At 40.7% G+C, this 13,714-nt stretch overlaps 1 protein-coding gene across 1 annotated transcript in view; it reads left to right on the top strand.

Moving 5' to 3' along the window:
* Nucleotides 1–13,714, top strand: part of MACROD2 (mono-ADP ribosylhydrolase 2) — a 903,624-nt gene that overhangs the window by 131,646 nt on the left and 758,264 nt on the right. The gene's annotated exons all lie outside the window — the stretch shown is intronic.

Genomic DNA, 13,714 nt, shown 5'->3' with positions numbered 1-13,714 from the left:
TTTCCATGCTGACTTTATTAACTACAGTATTTATCTGGTCACTCACCAATTAAAGAAAATGGTATGAATGTATGAAAAAAGAGTGAGAACTAGGGTATTAAACATATGCTAAGGGTTGGTCATGGTTTCTGGTATACAGGAGAAGTGCAGAACACAGGAAAAAAATACAGATTGATTAAATGTAGGTGGAAAAATAGAAAAGCTTTTGATAGTATGACTAGAACAATTAGAATAACCTCTGTACATTTTAACATAATTAACTGGCTTTCTATGAACCCAGGTCTACCTGTTGTTTGTGAAGCATCTGAAAAAAGATCTTAAACAGGACTGCATTGTATGGTTTTTGGAATAAATTAAATGAAACTTGAGGGATTTTTTTGAGGAAGGGAGAGAAGGGCACTCAAACCTCTTAAATTTGAACTAATGTGTGGCATATATTGACAAGAAAAATGCATACAGATCTCTCTGTATTACAGCAGATGATTCTTTTCTTTGTACACTTGACAAATGCATTTTTCACTCTAATTCAAAGAAATGTTCATTAAGATGCCATATCCCCAGGCAGTAGATGGTGAGCATAACTGATGCTTCTATCTTCTTGGACAGTATATTTTAGGAAATAAAATTGGGGTCAGGATAATTAATTGTTTTTTAAAGTATGAAAAATTTTGGTCTCTTTTTTTTTCTCTACACTTTATTTCTGCGTAGAGAATTTACATCAAAATACAAATTGTGAGTCTTCCTTTTCTAAGTGGTAATAAGAAATTCCCTTCATATTTCAGAGTTCAGCTGATATCTTTTGGAGGAACAAGATTTAATTGTAAAGTAATTCTGTATTTTGGAGGAACAAGATTTAATTGTAAAGTAATTCTGTATTTCATCATTACTACAGCGTATAAAATATTCATCTGTACTTTAACTGACCAGAATTGATCCCTTTAAGAAGGGAAGTGACTTATGTTCAGTCCAGATTAGTAACCCATGGCTAACAATACTCCATGGATTAGTTAATTATATGCAATCATTGTTGCTGTAACATGTTTGCAATACTTCTTGCAACTCTGACTTGATGTGCCAGGGTTGTGCTCAAACCCCTTCGTGGTTGTAAGAGATTATTTAGGCTACTTTAAACAGAATGACTATACCACAAATGCAGCTGGTCTTTGCACAGCAGAATTTTATTTGCCAGTGGTCTGTTTTTCAAGAATTAAGCAGGAAAATCAGAAAAACATATCTAGATGATATAATCTATCACAGATGTTGGAAAACAGGACTGCTGTTTGTAGGTGGTGCTCTGAAATGTAGGAATACTCAGTCTTTGCCTTATAAATTAAGTTGCAGTCTGTGGTCATATTCAAGGACTAGGATGGTAAAACAAAGGAGTGTGGCAATTCTAGCAATTGTGAAGCAAGATTTTTCTGAGAAAATGTAGAGATGAGGTAAATTGTTCATAAATACTTCATTTATTCTTCTATTTAACAAATGCATTTGTTAGAAGTTTGTCTGCCATCATATAATCATTTAATAAATTGAAAACAATGGAAAAGTTGATTAAAACTAGGTAAGGACGTTTTGAATGCTGTGAATATTATCAAGTAGCTCTTTCCAAAAAAAAAGAAAAAAGTATTTTTTGAGGAAACTTGGGCCTGTTGCATTCCTTCTGTGTGTATGTGCAACCATTTTGTTCTACATAAAACGAACTGAGACTTTGCGTGCTAGTCTACACAACACACTTGCTCCTTCACTGGAAAAATATCCCCTCATTTTTAAATATATGCAGCAATGGGGGTGTAGTTTTCAAACGAATGTAAAATCTGTACACCAAATAGTAGCAGAAAGCTTTTTTACGACTGCCTGCCTCTGGCAATCTGGTCCTAGTCCATGCATGATGCGCTGCCCTAAAGCTTAGCATGTTAGTTTGCCTCCCCCGATCTGTTGCCTTACTATGCGGGTCACATACGGCGGGTGTCCATGCAACGCATCTGGGCTCTACACGAATGCAGCCGGAGGAGCGTTCTGCTATCTCTTTCGCGGGAGTTGACTTACAGGGCTCAGAGGCGCCGCTAGCGTCGGGGCTGCCGGCTTGCGCGAAGCCCTTGCGGGCTTTCAGCCCCGGTGCCGCTGTTTGCTGAGCCGGGCGCGGGGGCCGCGGGGCCGCCCGGGCAGGGCAGGGCAGGGCGCGCCGCAGGGCCCGGCCTCCCCCGGCGCCGGGGGGCGCCGCCGCCGCGGAGCTCCCGCCGAGCCCCCCGGGCGCCTTGGCGCTCCCCCGGCAGCGCCTCCGCCTCTCGCCCCGCGCAGCCCCGCGCTGGCGGGCAGCACTCGCCCCCGGCACTTACCTCCGCGGCGCGGAGCGGAGCGGGCAAATCCCAGTTACAGCGCGGCGGCCGCCGCCGTAATTCCACTCATGGCTGAGCGCGGCACAGGCGCGCCGGGGCCGGGGGAAGGCTGCGGTGCGGTGCCGTGCGGTGCGGTGCGGGCGCTGCGCTGGCGCGGGGCAGCCGCGGAGCTCGGCGCGCGCCCAGCCCGCCGCGCGCCCTCAAGTTGCGGCGGCAGCGGCGAGGCGCGGGGGGCGGGGGCGCACGTCACCGGGGGCGGGGCCGGCGGGGCGGGGCGGGGCGGGGCCGGCGGGCGCTGCCGGCGCTAGGGGGAGCCGCAGGCGGCGCCGTGGCGGCGGCGGGCGCGGCGGCTCGGCCCGTGGCGGGCGGCGGCCGCCATCCCCGGTGCGGGGCCCGGGCATTCCCGCCCCGGGGTGCGTCGCTCGGGCGCTTTTAAAAAACCGGCTTTGTGTTCTGTGGCCGCTGCGAACGTGCGTTTGCGTACGCAAGGGCGGCGTTCGCCCCGAGCAGTGCTGTTCTTCTCGTAGGGTTTTCTTGGAAAAAGAGCCGTCGCCCGCTAGCGCCTCCTTTCGGGGCAGCGGCAGCGTGAGACCCCTTAGCGGCCTGCGCCGGCCCCGAGCTTGGGAGGGAGCGTTCGCGTCGGGCTTCGAGGGTTTTCCCAAGGTGTTAGCACTCCCCGCTGTCTGGAGTCAGGGAGCGGGTAGCAGCTGCCTGTCCTTCTGCTCCACCCTGTGCAACGCTTGCTTGGAGAGGCCCTACTCGTGCCCCAAGGGGCTGCGATTAGGAAAACGGGGCACGGGAGATCTGCGGTGCTTATTTTTCAGCAGGGATTTTTGGTTGGAAAAAAACCTCTTCTCACAAAGAAAACTTTAAAGTTTCCTTTTACTGGTAGCTTATTAAGTCACAGGCATGGTGTTGGGTTTAGGAGATGCTGTTGATGTTTTCAATGTGTTTTTAGTTTTTCTGTCAGACTGTTGGCTTCTTTCAGGGCAGTCAGTTGCTGCCTTGGCCGGTATTGTGTTCTCTTTGTTAGCTTCATTTAGATTATTGTGTCCGTATCCTTGTTTGATGTAGCGTTTTGACCCGGTGTGTTCATCAGCATGAGGTTGATCATATCAGAGTGGGAGGCAGGCTCGTGATAAGGGATGTGTTGACCTCAGTTGGTCAGCAACTGCGCTTTTGGTGTCAGAAAACAGCAAGGCCAAGCTCCATTAGGTTTAAAGAGAGCTTGATTTCTTTAAAGGCTATGGAGACCACTGGAAACTCGCACTGTCTTTACCAAATTTTCAGTACTGAAATTCCATTTATTTACATTTTAATACAAAAGCTTTTCTAGTTTGTGCTGTGTTCAACTGTCAAATCTCATCTTTTCTCAAGAGGAATTTTAGAGATTTTTGAATACTGCTTGTTGTATCTGATACTTAGATGTTTGAAATGTTATATATGTGCCATATTTATTCAGCTGATCTGAAAAAAAAAAATCCTAGATTGACCTTCCTAGAGAACTAGGGGAAGGATTTTTTTTTTTCCTCTATCATTTCAATTCTAGCCTTTCCATTGGGAGAGAAAAACTAATGATACATTGGTATGAAGTTAATGTACAATGCTGTATATCTTTATTGAAAGTCCAGTCAGAGCAAGTGTGGTCTTAATTAGTTCAGTATATATGATTATACTGCATGCGCATTTTAACATATATATGATAGGTTTTGTATATGTGTGTGTACTTATATATATATATATATTTGTATATACAGACATGATATACAAACATAGGGATGTCTAGTATTACAGTATATCTGTTTTTGGTTGTGTAAGACAGAACAGTAGACTATGGTAATACAGAATGCATTTTGAGATGCTCTGAATATTGTGTAGTGTTTTTTTTTTTAACCTGAGATTCCATTAAGATTACAGCAGCATTTTTCAAAAATGCTGCATATTTGGTCTCTGTCATGTCTGACTTAGTTTTATCGGTTAACAGATTTCGGCCTATGTTACTGTGCCTTGTTGCTAAACCTTAACATACGTCCGTGCGGTATTCATGAAAGACATGTATGGTACCTATTCAGCTATCTTTCAGCATTCCAAGGCTGGCCCAGCAGTTATGGCACTAATTGGAAATTACAGTAAATATTCTTGGAGAATTCCAAGGGGCATATGAGAAATAATTAGATTTTGCCAGATCACAGGCGCTTTAAAATATCGAAAAGTTCTTAATATGCTATCATAAGCATATTTTTGACTGCTGCCTTTTATGCAAACTTCTTAAATGTACTTCTTAAGAACATGGTTAGCCTTTGAAATACTCTTCACAACAAACTGTTGTAGAACTGTTTGAGAACTTGAGCACATTCTTATTTTCAAAATGTACAAATTCAAGGCCTCTTGAATTCCAAGAGAACTGAGAAACTCTTTTAATACTGATGTAGTTACTCTTATGTGGGGTATAAAAATATGCATAGGTAATACAGATGTATGAAACCTTTGCAACATAATGAGTTCTTTTAATTGAATTTCCTGGTTAAAATAGTTTCTTCACCTGTATTTTGTATATAAAATTAATTAATGCTCATGACACGGAGATTAAAGTTCTTGTCAGACCTATAGGGAAATTACCTTTTGGAAGATGTGGCAGTTTTGTTAACACTTAACAGGCTGAGAGAGTTGAGAAGACGACATATCAGACATTCAGCGTACTAACACTAGCTTAATATTTTTCAAAGAATTATAATGCAAGTTTATAACATACGCATGTAAGGTGCTATTAGGTCAAAGAGATAATGACGCTGCTTGTTTTTTTTCTAAGCACCCTGCTGGTATGATAAGAATCACAGTTCTGGGAACTGCCCTGAGCCAAAGGTTGACCTGAATGACTCTTGCTTCGATTTGTCAGGCATTTTGGATACCCTTTGTTCTACTGTAAATCAGGTTCCAGACATAAATGTTTATGGGCAGTACATTTATGAAATGTTAAGAAACCAAAGGCATTGACCGGGAAGTGAAATTGAATCTGAGGTCCCTCATTCTCAGGGTAGAGGACAGACAGCTGTCTTCCAGAGTGGAAACGGAACCGCTTCTTCTTTGAGCTTCTCAGGGACAGATACCACTTAGATAAAGCCGGGAGTAATAGTTTGATATTCAGTGCAATACTTTGAAATGAGTGTTAGTGGTTTTTAGCTTTAGGTTTTTTGTATCAGATTATATTGATTTTCAAAGCAGGCTGTTCCAAATACAAGCTAGGCATTTGTTTTTTGTAGAGACGTCTTAAGAAAAGAAAGCCCTGTACATATATGAACTTTTGTGCGATGTATGTCCTATCAGGTTTTCTGACGTTACCTAAGTACAGTTTCTCAGGAAACATGTATTGCAGTTTGTAAGTGTAATAGAGTTTGGTCTTTAAATGATCTGAACTATTTTAAAATTGGAATTTAATTTTGAAGAAATTCCTTCAGAAGTAACTGTTTGTCAAATTCAGCTTTCGGTGTTATGTGTATACATAGAGTAACTCATCAAAGTTTGTGCAGCAACTCCATATCTAATGCGACAAAAGTGAGAATGTAATCATGAAAGACAGTCCACAGTAGAGCTAAAAAAGTATGAAGAGTCTAAAGTTAAATACTTGTGTAAAATCAGTTGTGCACAAGTGTGCTGCTTTTTTTCCTCTGACAGAGGAATGTTTGAGAGATAATAGTTGTAATTGTAATTATTCTTTTGTCTGTCTTTAAGGTCCAGGAGATTAAACCACTGCACCTGTGTTTTCTGCTATTCCTCTATACATTCTCTCCGTATTCCTCTTTTCAGCTCTCTTTAATAGCCCCAGGTAAAAGCCCTGTCAACTCAGAGGCACCCCTGATGCAACATCTCTATTTTTCCTAAGGGAAATAAACAGTTTTGCTTATCAGATTGTGTGCTATTGATAGCAACATTAAAAAACTTAAAGGGCTACATTAAATTGCAAGCCTGCAAGAATGCTGTTTATTTGATTATTTACAGAATACATAGAAATGGCCAGAGCGAGCTGATTGGGTAAAGTCTATACTAAGGAAGTCTGTTCCAAATGCTTAACACTGATTGCTTTTTGTATATAGAAGACAATTTTCTAAGTGTTGATATGCAAAACCACTGTGACAAAGTTTTTAGGAGAGATAGAAGCCAAATCTTTCAGAAGTATCTGTAGCATTTTTGCATCCAAACTTGATGAAGTAAGCGATGCTGTTAGAAAAGAACAAGCTTCCCATACACTTGATGTGGGCTTTGAAAGATCTCCACCAAATGTGTGTTAAAGGAAGGAAAAATAACACTTCCCCTAAACAACCTTGAAAACTTTAACTGTGATTGTTAGTAATGTCCAGTATGTGCCAGGAAGAAACTTGTTGAGGACCATCTGCCAGTCTTCCCTCTTGTATATGTTTCTTGTATTGGAAAATTCAAGTTTTTATTAATATAGCCTATACTGAGCAGAACAAAGTGGTAAATATGTTTTTATGGTGGTATACCTATTTATATAAGGGCTTCCTGTAGTATGGAAACACTTAAAAAAACAAAGAAACAAACAAAAAAACCCCAATCCCCCTGAAAAGGTGAAAAATTCTGGTGCAGTGGTGGTCTTGGGCTCTTTTTCTTGGAACTTTAATTGCTGCTTATGTGACAGCTGCCAAAAGCTAACCTTTAAAAATAGAGATATGGAAGTCCATGGGGATTTGTTGCTTGCTAAGAAGGGACTTGGAATGGATCCTCTCCTTACTGCTAGTGTGTCTGTTCCTATTTCCCCAAGTGGTGTCTGTATATGTGAACTCTTTACTAATCCTACTGTTGACTCTTTAGATATAGCCAGACATCTGCCTGTGTTCATGTTTTCTGTTGGTTTCATTAGGTCTAGCAGGTATATATCTATTTGAAGATTAAATTTGTTTTCTCCATTACCTGAAGAATTGAGTTTTCAGGAGACTTTTTGGATGACAAATCTTTGTGGGTGCTGGAAGTTAAATACCAAATACAAAAATGTTACCATGAGTGCACCTAACTTACAAGTGATCTTGAAGTATGTGGTGTTAGTTGCTTAGAAGTGAGCATTATTTGATTGTGATTTCACTTTGATAAATTAAGACCAGCTCTCACATTGAATACCATAGCTTGAGATTCACTCAAACAAATATCTTCACAGAGGAGCTAATATTCCTTGGTAATAGATTTTATGGTGAAATTTCCCTTTTTCTGAGGTAGAAGTTTAAACAATCCACGTAGCTAAAAGACTAGTTTTGTGTTGGTACAGAGTTTTCATAAATTTCAGTTCTTGATCATTATATTCTGAAAGCTTGAAACTCACTTTCATTTTTTCAAGCTTAATATTTCCAGGTCACTGAAACAGTTCTTCTCCTGCTCCTTTCTTTTTGTTTTGTTCTTGATAGCCCCAGAGTTTTTGTGGCATCACTCTCCCTCTCATCGTTGTCGTCTCTTTCTGCTCGTGTTTCAGTGTATGCCTTGCCTCTTATCCAGCCTTGTCTCCTCCTGTTGCAGTGTCCAGTAGTTGTTCTTCAGCATATCAAACACATGCAGGAACTTTTACATTCCAGCTCTTTGTGTATTGATATTTTGCCATGTAGAAGCTCTTCTGCTGAACTCTCTTCTCTCCCCCCATTTTATATGTTAGAGAGTTTCCTATCCTCTTTCCTTCTCCTTTTGGTCCCAAATTAGCTGAGCACTTTCACAAAGATCTAGTCTTGTAAAATTATGGTTTTGTGCAGAGCTATACTAATTTGAATATTTAGCATACATTGTAAATTAGGTCAGTTGCCTAGATGTAGTGCTGGTGAAGGCTTTGGGTGAAAGTTTGATTTCTCTAATTAATTAAACCCCCCATTGCATGTGAATCAGTCCCCCCAAAGCATTAGTGTGCTATTTCAGCCAAATGTACCACCCCCCTTGTTTGCTTTGTTTGTATCTAGTCTGTGTTAACATCTAGCAGTAAGCTACATTCTTTGCATTTGCTAATCTGCTTGTGTAACATCTAGTTTTGAAATTCAAAAGGCTGGGTACCAGTGTTGAATGTATGAATAACTCAGAAGTGTTTATTCTCAGGAAGGACTACCTTTACATTGTTTGAACAGATTTGTTTAGTTGTAAGTAGGGGTGATTATTCTGTCTTTTTCTATTCAGTAAGAGAAAGCATTTCAGAAATGGCTTTGCATGTCAGCAGTTAATGCCATTAGACAACACATTAGCAGAAAGTTATAAGTTGATACCATGATTAAAAATGAGTTAACAAGAAGTTTGGAATTTCCCTGGCCGTGAGGCGTGTAGTTAGATTTGATGAGATTCTGACTCAGAGGATATACAGCAGAAACTTTCTCAGTTGTGAATGCTGGATCCAGAGTTGCTTGTCTGAGAATCATCTCCACTAGCACCATCTGTGTGAGTCAGTGTGGAAGTTAGCTTGTCTTTAGCATCTGCTGGCTGAATGTGATGCAGAGAGCAAAGAGCTCCTTAAGCTAAACAAAAATAAAAGGTAGTTATAAGGCTCATTTCTTGGTATAAGAAGAAAAAGTGTATTCCTTCACATTTAAGTTTCCAAGTTGTGCATTATTAATCCTAATTTTTACCTTTTACCGGTGAAATTTTGTGTAGAGCTTACCTGGAAAATAAAGGGTATCTCCTTCCTGAAGTGTTGGCACACTGAATGGAGGCATGCTGTTTTCTTGGAGTGTCATAAAGCACATTCATGTTGAGGATTTCCTGAGTATTTCTAGAGCAACCCCTCTTCAGTTTTCACCCATGTCCCAGTTGCAAAGGCTAGAGAGAATGGCAAGTAACGGTTGTGTATGGAGAGAAGCTCTCCACTGGTGAGCACTTGCCAAGAGCTTGTTGGTAAAGCAGGGAAGTAAAAAGAAAGCCTGAGACTCAGGAGCTGTTTTGAACAAGTAATGTGCATGTGTTATTTAGTTAGTATGCCTTGCTGCTACTGAGGATGAAATTTCTTGAAGTGGTGAGAGGCCAAGTTTCATGGGAATGGGTTCTGAAAGTCATTTAAAGCTTCGTATCTGGAGCAGTGTTCTATTCTCCCTTAATCCATCCTGATCTCCTTCCCCAAAGTTTTTGTTCTTTGGCCTTTTGTGGACATGTACTAATTGCTGTTTCCACTCCCAAAGCCTCTGGGGGGACGTTGGGAATCATGAAGAAAAGCAACCTGTAGAAACCCATAGGAGAACTTCAGCTCTGTGACTCAGGAGGATGAAGGCATGTTGCCTGACCTGCAGGGGGATATGGCAGAGCGTGATGTGCAGCAGTGCTGTGAGAGAGCCGTGTTGTGCCTGAGGTGGTGATAGCAGTGGCTTTGTTATGAAAGAACAGAATCCGTCTGACTATGTCTGGACTGTTCAGAGGAGAAGTAGGAGACTGCAAAAGGCAGGATGGAAGTTTTGAAGTACTGCAGCTGCTATTTGCTGAAGACTTTCATCAAGGTCTTGTATTTTCTCCAAGATCTTCGTTTTTCCTCTCACCTTAAAACACTTAAACTAACAAAAGCAAAATAATTCCTTCCTCTTCATATACACAAAATACCATGTTTTTATCTCCCCTAAGAGTGGTCTACATTGTAATAGCTTTGTGTCAAATATGGTGACAGGAAAAAGGTTTCAAAGGTGCTTGACAGTCTCTCTGCACGTACTCCTCCACCCTAAAAACCACAATTCCCCAACAGCATTCAGTGCCACAAGGTTAATCTTCATTCCTTTTGGAGAGGAATTTGAGAGGAGGTACGTGCCCTCTGTCAACCCAGTAGGTAGAAGTAAAGGTCTATAGTGCAGTTTATAGCGTTGGTGATGCCATAGGCTTGGAATAGAGAGATCAGTGATATGTGCTCTTGAAGGTGGTTTGGCTTTTCATTTCTTGGCACAGTAGTTTTGTCTCTGGAAGGGATACACATCCAGAATATAAATCAATTTCTAATTATCAGGTATTAAAATAAAACTTGCGGGTGCAAAACTCAGTGTTGTATATTGCTGTGAAAGCAAATGCTACTTGATGGTGTCAAAGGACAAGCTGGACTTACAGTATGAATTCAAAATGGTATTTCTGTGCTTCTAATTAAAGCTTAAGTTTATCTGTTTCTAGACAACTAAGCTTTCAGATTCTCACACGTGAGCTTGTTGCTCTGCTATTTAACTTCCACTTATTGCCAAAAAAACCTTAGAGAAACAGGCCCAGTCCCCCCCCCCTTTTTTTTTTGAATGGAAGGTTTTGCCTTGTAATTTTTGAGAAAGATTTAAGATACAAGTTAGATGTGGAGCAGTTACTGACTTGACCTTAAAAGCGGTTCTTTAAAATTAGACATTACTAAAAACACCAGAGGTACCTGAATTGACACGTTATTTATAGTTATTGTATACCTGATGTATATCTCAGTATGTGTTTTGATAGATTAAAAGAAAGATGTTTGTTAGAGTAGCAACGTAGTTTTATGTATAAAACTTTACTTCAAACATTTTTCAAGTAAAATAACAATAATCTCCCCTGAGACACAAAGTTTGTTAGAAATAATGCTCCAAACATTTGCTTTTGTGCTTTTAAAGCACTAAAAACAGAAGTCTGCTGTGCAAATACCAGCGGTGCATCACCCAAAATCCAAAAGAAGTTTAGGAAGAACTGTTACAACTGCATTGTGAAATTACCTTCATGATGAGATATGAACATATCTAAAACATATCCCTATGTGAGGGATGAAAGCTCTGTTTGTTGTTAGTTTACTATCATTTGAATTTATTTTTATTTTATGTTACTTTACTTCATTGTTCAAAGCTCTAACAAAGCCTATTTCACTTCTTCATCATTTTCCCAGGGGGTGTAGAGGGAACTCGTGATTGCAATTGTAAATTCTCTAGTGAGCAAGTCATGATTGCTGTGGATTGTTCAACTACAGTCGTTCCGGGGCAGCTCTGTACTCTGTGCCCACAGTGCAACCTAGAAGTGTATAACAGAAGGGGACTCCAGTTATTGAGTTCAGTTCCCCGACACTCCAGGCAAGCACATCTAAAAATGGGCTTTGACAATATAGCTGAGCTGTTATAACGGCTGGCTGCTACCGCAGAGGGCAGTCCTGTCTCCCCCTTTGTATTAGTGCTTGGGTTTGGCTGGTCGTTTAGTGAGCTAGTTCAAGGAACTAAGTATTTTCTGCTGGTATTGCTTTTTTGACCCAGCTCATGATGGAGCCAGGCGAGTGCTGGTGTCTGTGCCACCACAAGACTATCCTCTTCCACTGCAGTTTGGTTTGTTAGATCAGGCTAGCTGCACTGTAAAGCTGAAGCTGACTTATGTGATCTGCTTTACCGGTTTGCCAATATGCTTTTAAGAAAGATAAGAAAGTAAAATTTTAAGCTTCAATAGGTCTCTACATACTGTTCCCAGATTCAGTGGAAGCTCTCTGTATATGTGAGTATGTGTGGGGAGCAGTTTCAAGTAGAATGTATCAGCTGGAAAAGCAGCTGATCCAGCTCTGAATGACAGCCAGTGGCAGTGCACGCCACAAATCGCTGCTGGCTCAGTTTCGTTTATTTATTTATTTACTCCACCATTCTGTGCTGCCTGCAAAACAACTGTAAAGCAGTGCTGCTGCTAGTTAGCTAAGGTCTTCCACCTACCATCACCATTCAGTAGTTACTTTAACACTTCTGTCTTAAAGCTCTCATATAAACTTGTCCTTAGAAGATGTGCGTGTTTGGCATATGCAGCTATCAACTTTCTTATGGTTTTAGCCTGTCGTGTTTCTACAAAAACAGATTCTTGCTTCTTTGCTTTTTAACTTCTGAAACTGAGTAATGCTCAGTTCTTTCTGTAATCTGTGATGCTTCATTTACTATATTTTTAAAAGTGATAGATACTGTAACGTGCTAGGACTGTTAGAGCAGAACTGCGTTGTTGTTTTCCCAGTTGTCTTAGGGATTTTAATATGTTGGCACAATGCCTCTTTGAAGGGATTGTTGTATTGGCATGGAAACTGGCAATTTCATCAAACCGTGTGGCAGGTGCTCATTTTGTCATGACTAGCAACCCTTTGCTTTCTTGTGATGTGGTGCTTATGCTGTTTGAGATTTAAAGTAGAAACAGTCTCTTAAAACTATTGACAAATTGTGTAGCATTGATTCTGTTAGTCACCTGAACAACGGGCTTGCTACTTCCGTATTTCCAAAGACGGTACCCTGCATTAATCCTATGTAACTAAATGTGAAAGCCAAGCACCTTTGTATCCAAAAGTGTTTTGGGCTCTTTGTCTTCCTGGAAGTTATTAAAATTGACCATTACTTGCTTTTGGAATTCCTGCTGGAAAACCCATGATGTTAACCCATGTAAACCTGGGAACGCTGTGCAAGAATGGTGTTGGCTGGCAGCGTGTCCTCTGTTAGGAGACCCAGACGCGTAAGAGACTGTGTGCCTGCAGAGCATGCTCGTATATGCTGACCCAGAGAGCAAGGAGAGGTTATTGTGTGTTTATGAATTTTTACTTCAGTTAGCAAACATGTTGCTGTGTTGTGTTTCGTGTTTGCAGCAAAAGCAGAGGTAAAGAGAGTGAAGGCAGCTCAGGTAGCCAAACCATAACTAATTTACAAGAAAAATGATGAGGCATTTCTGTAACAGGCACTGACCTGTTGCTGGTCTGTGAAGTATTGTACCTTTCCTCCTTGAAGCTAAAGAAGTTTAATAGTTTTTACCTGAAAACTTTCTGATTCTATTGAATAGCTCTATAACACTGTAGATATATTTGGATTTTTTTTTTTAATTTCATGTCATGGCAGGAATGTGTTGGCTGGATTATATGGCTGAGTCCTTTCAGGATTGTTTCAAAAGTGGGTGTTGTAAATTTTGCAGGCATTTCTATGTTGTTTAGAAAACAGATGTTATTTGACACCTTCACATCATTTGACTTTTCCACATTAACAGTAAGAATACTGCAGACAAGGAGGACTTAAAAAGCTGTGTTGTCAATTTGTATCCCATTGCTTGTCAGCTCCTTTTCCTCTTTCTGGATGGCTTAGTCATCCACTTAGTGGAGTTTCTACTTTAATTTAGATACTTGAGGCCTGTGTTTTGGCTCTGTTGTTTGCAACAGAATTAATAGAATACGCCTTTTTAAAATTTAAAACAATTATTTTGTAATAGGTATATTGTAGCAGAGAAAAGGAATTGGTTAGAAGTGCAGGGGTAAATATTCTGATAGAATAAGAAAAACGATGCCATTTAAAACAATAAAGGAAATATTCTGTAGCTTCTAGAATTATTTTTATAATTGAGTGTGACCGCTTCCCTCCCAGGCTGTACTCTGCACACACGTGCACATACATATGTTCCTTACACCCCAAATATGTTTGACCAGAGAGGCTAGTTTC

Source organism: Apteryx mantelli, chromosome 3, assembly GCF_036417845.1.
Source record: "Apteryx mantelli isolate bAptMan1 chromosome 3, bAptMan1.hap1, whole genome shotgun sequence".
Taxonomy (NCBI): domain Eukaryota; kingdom Metazoa; phylum Chordata; class Aves; order Apterygiformes; family Apterygidae; genus Apteryx; species Apteryx mantelli.
Note: the sequence above shows the minus strand (reverse complement) of the source record. Positions and strands in the feature narration are given on the sequence as shown.